The sequence below is a fragment of the Fringilla coelebs genome, assembly GCF_963513975.1.
Source record: "Fringilla coelebs genome assembly, chromosome: 1".
NCBI lineage: Eukaryota > Metazoa > Chordata > Aves > Passeriformes > Fringillidae > Fringilla > Fringilla coelebs.
In genome coordinates this window covers 107,799,618-107,804,543 of record NC_140028.1, presented here as the reverse complement: position 1 = coordinate 107,804,543, position 4,926 = coordinate 107,799,618, and positions in this window count along the sequence as shown.

Here is a 4,926-nt window from a genome sequence, read left to right as displayed (position 1 = left end):
TCATGGGCCCGGCGCCGAGGCGGGCGCGGGTCCCCTCCGGCGCCGCCGCCGCTGCTTCCTGCTCCACCTCGCACCTGGAGGGGCGGGCCGGGCCGGGCAGGTGAAATCCCTCCTCTTCCTCCCGGCCGGTTCGTCCCCGCCCGGGCGCTGCCTCCGGCCCGGCCCCGGCGCGGTGGGGTGGAGCCGGCTTGGCGGGGCGCCGGAGGTGCGGGTCGTTGGCAGAGAGGTGCTATTCCAGCCCTAAACGCTTTTCCCTGCCCATTCCCGGCATCACTTACATTTACCGAAAGGGGTTTGAGTTGGCGGTCACCAAGTTCCCCTCTCCTCCTCGGCCTCTTGCCTGCCAAAGCATCTCTGAGCTTCAGTGCTTAAAGGGAGCTTAAAGTTGGGGCCAGACTTTTTTAGCCAGACAAGAGGTAATGATTTTAAACCACTAGGGCAGATTCAGACTAGATAATGGGAAGAAATGTTTTGTGATGACAGTGGCAGAGGCTGCCCAGAGAAGTGGTGGATCCCCCATCCCTGGGAGCATTCACAGACAGGTTGGACAAGGCTCGGAGCAAGCGGATCTATTTGAAGATGTCACTGCTCATTGCAGGGGGTTTGGACTTGATGGCCTTTAAAGGTCCCTTCCATCCAAACCATTCTGTGTTTGGAAGTGCCCTGTTTCAGACAGAAGCAGGTTCCTCCCAGCAAACAGTGGTTTGTATCCTGCTTGTTAAATATCTGGGGACTTTGCAAGGGAAAACTGAGCAAAAACCATCGTGACACAGTGCGGAGTAGATGTTTGCCCAATGACTAAATACCTTACTAACGTCAGACAGCTCATCTCCCAGTAATCCCATGCAGTTGCTTTGGAGCAGTTGTTTCTTTGGCAATATCGTTACAAAACCCTAGTGCGTTTATACTGGCCCACACCAGCACCTGGCTATTATAGAAATGTATGAGAATGTACAAAAGAATATTCATGTTCAAAGAGGGAGAGAAGTCCTAATGAGATCAGGAATTCACAGCCTGTTACAGATTTGAGGCTGAGCTTTGGAGACGACTCTGCTCTTGCTGATTTCAGCTGGCAGTGAGGACACTCGGCTCTCCTGGGAGATCTTTACACCTCTTTTATAAATAAATCTATTATTTCAGTGATCTTCTGTATAGTATGGCTTTTTTACTCATCTTAACAAAGAATATGCAATTTAAAGAAAATATATCTAGAAAAACACATCAGCCTTTAGAGAAGGATAGTGCTAATAAGAAAGTAATTAAGTGGTTATATGACTGCAGAGGACTGAATGGATAGGAGTTTTACATTCACATGAGGGGGAATAGAGAGATTCTGAGGGGTTCAAATCAGATCTGATGCCCCTTCCTTAATTTAAGGAAATGGGGGAGGTGTAGAGTTTTTATTTTCTTCCACTGGACAAAGAGGAAAGTATTTAGTTTATGTTAATTGTGTCTTATCAGATTTCCCTGCTTCATAAACTTCAATATTTTCCCGCTAAAAGTAATTCTTATCTCAGCTTTATATTACCTTAGAGTTCTTCTCCTCTCTTTTTTCTCCCCAATATCTAAGCATGGAAAAAGCTTAGACTTTCTAAGAAGTTAAACTTCCTAAAATGGATGTGTGTTTATGTCCATTACAAATCTAAACGCTACTCTGTCATTTGTAATTCTGATGTAGCAACACAGGACCAGAAACCGCCCTCTGTCTGGCTGCTCTTACGTTGTCCTCAGTCTTCCCAGTGGTTTGCCAGAATTTCCACACAAGAACATCACCATCTAATCCCTTTGTAAGCTCTATGAACATTTGCTGGCCAGGCTAACATCACCTCAGTGAGACAGCTAAATTCAGTTCCCTCTGATTTGGAGCTGATGTGCTGAGCAACAAGTCTGTACGACTTTCCTGGTGTGATAAGAGAATAAGTGCTCCTCCCCCACAGGGTCCAGAGAGCTGCATATGATGGGCTGGCCACATATGAGAGTCACTTCCTAGTAGATTTTTGCAACATCTAGTGTTGCATAAACAGTGTAGATAGCTGGATTGAGATATTTAAAATACTTGGCATGGGAAAGCACGCAGAAACAACCGCTTCAAGTAGAAAAACATTGACTGTTTATACATACAATTTTATGGGGGAAAAATCACCATCACAAAGTGAAGGCATTTTCCATTGACTTCATTAAGGCTTGCACAGTCTGCTTCCTTACAGTGGCAGCAGTCCTGGTGGCTGTTGCTGATCGGGAACAGTGAAGGGGTCAACCTGCATCATACATTTTGTCTAGACATGCCAGGATGCTACAGCAGAGTCTCAGGGATTGGCAGAGTTGGTTACAGAGTTGTTCCATGTGTGTGGCAGGCTGGCCCTGGCTGAATGCTAGATGCCCAAAGCCACTCCATCTGCTGGACAGGGGAGAGATAATAGAGTGAAAGACAAAACAGGATTATGAGAAATACACCCAAATCATAAATCACACCTTCCCATCCCTCCCTCCTTCCCAGGCTCAACTTCACTCCCAATTTTCTCTACCTTCTTTCCCCCTGAGTAGTGCAGGGGGATGGGGAGTGGGGGATGTAGTTCAGCTCATCACATGTTGCCTCCGCTGCTCCTTTTCCTCATGCTCTTTCCCTGCTCCAGCACGGGATCCCTGCCATGCAATACAGTTTTCCACAAACTTCTTCAACATGAGTCCCTCCCATCAGGTGCAGTTCTTCATGAAGTGTTCCATCATGTGTCCCTTCCAGCCCCTCAGGAACAGACTGTTCTAGTGTGGATCCCTGCAGGGTGACAAGACCTGCCAGCAAACCTGCTCCAGCATGAGCTCCTCTCCATGATCACAGATCATGATCCTCTCCATGATCACAGATCCCACCTGCCCCAGCATGGGTTTCCCATGAGGGTGTCCTTCAGACACATTCCCCTGTTCCAGTGTGGGTCCCTCCACAGGCTGCAAGTGCATCTCTGCTCCACCATGGACCTCCATGGGCTGCAGGGGCACAGCTGCCTCACCATGGTCTGTCCCCGGGGAGTCTCTGCTCTGGTGCCTGGAGCACCTGCTGCCCCTCCTTCTGCACTGCTCTTGCTGACTGCAGGGTTGTTTCACTCACATATTCTCACTGCTCTCTCTGATGCTGTTTTGCAGGTTTTTTTTCCTTTCCCTCTTCTTACATATGTTATCCCAAAGGTCACTGTTATCCCACTGTCACTGAAGAACTCAGCCTGAGCCAGTGGTGGGTCTGTGTTGGCATTGGCTTCTAGCAACTTCTCAGAGAAGCCACCCCTGCTACCAAACCTCTTGCCACACAAATCCAACACCTCTACCCCAAAACACCCTGACCCTCAGAGTACAGTTCAAATGGAGGTGCACCGTCCTATGTGATGCTACCCAAGCATTAGGAGGTAAGACAGCGTGCTCTGAAGGTGAATGCTGTTAAATAGTCACCCTGCTAAAATCAGACCTCTCACCTCTGCAAAAAGTGAGGACCATAGGTGAAGAACTCTCACTATAGTGACAAGAGCTGATCTGCTAAGCAAAAAAGTAACGTAATCTGCTTTGCTCTGACCCTAATTGCTTCACCTTTACTTTGAAGATGAAGAAGAAAATTTTGAAAATTAAGAGACTCTTTTCCTTTCACATACCTTTTAACCAAACTTTCCCTTGAAATAATTATCAACTTTCACTTTTTTGAGAAGGTGAACTCTTTTGATCGCACTTTTTTGAGAAGGTGAACTCTTTTGATCGCACTTTTTTGAGAAGGTGAACGCTCTTATAAACTTGTCAATTCATCCTTGTGTCTATTTTGGATATTGCAACTGATGCACAATTCCCTAAGTCTGTCTTTTTTTTGAAGATAAATAATTTCTTTGTAATTGTTCCATCTTGATTTTTTGGGGTTTTTTTGTTTGTTTGTTTTGTTGCCTAAAACATTTCTGGTTTTCCTCTCTTTTTTGTTCTGCCTCTATATTGGCAGTGATGGGAAGGATCTTGATTTTTAGTCCTAATGTAGGATAAATGTGAAAGTGTTTGTAAGCAAACCTATCCTCTCAGGCTGGAGGCGAGCAAGAGCAGCACGTATCATTTTACATTCTTCCTCCCTGCTCTAGAGTCATTTCCCAGAAAAGAACAAGAATCAGCTGGGTCAGATTTGGGGGCCAGATTTACTGGATCAGCTTGACGTGGTGTGCAAGTCTATGGATTGAAGCTCCCACGGGCTGAAAAATAATTGCGTCTGCAGTCAGTGTGCGCCCACACACAATGAAAGCTCCATCAAGAACGTCTAATTTGGCTTTCACCTCTCATTAGCTTAATGCAAAGTGCCCTAGTCCAGCTGGAAATGGTGTAGAAAATCATACAGTTTAATCCTCGTTAACATTATTGGTTGTTTTTACGGTATTCTTCTTCTGCAAGTATTGAAGGGTGTTGTAGCAGCCATTTCACGTGGGCCATATAGTGCATTTCACTGGTGAGCTTTGCTGACTGGCTCACCACAGTGATGTCAACACACTTCTGAGGAAAGGCTGGGATTAATCATCATGGACAGGTGAATTTAAAAAGGGAGTCCAGGGAAGAGGAAAAAATGGGATAAAATAAGAGAAAACACATATGTGCTGGTTAATCAAAAACATTCCTATCCTTTGTTTATGGGAGATACACCTCTCCTTTGACTATGGGAATCATACTCTCTGCCTCGAAATGTCCTATAAATTACACATAGCAAGTTGCAAGAAAGTACTGAAAAGATATAAAGGGAAGCACATGAATTCTGAACTATACTGGTTTTGAGGAGCAAACCTCCCACTTCAGCTTCCTTATGCCCCTATCCAGTGTTGCAACAGCTAAATAAACACTTCAAAGACTGAGACAGTTGTCCCTACCAATTGTTGTCAGTAAGAGATTCTGCTCCCTACTTTTTTTCACCTAGAAAGAAAT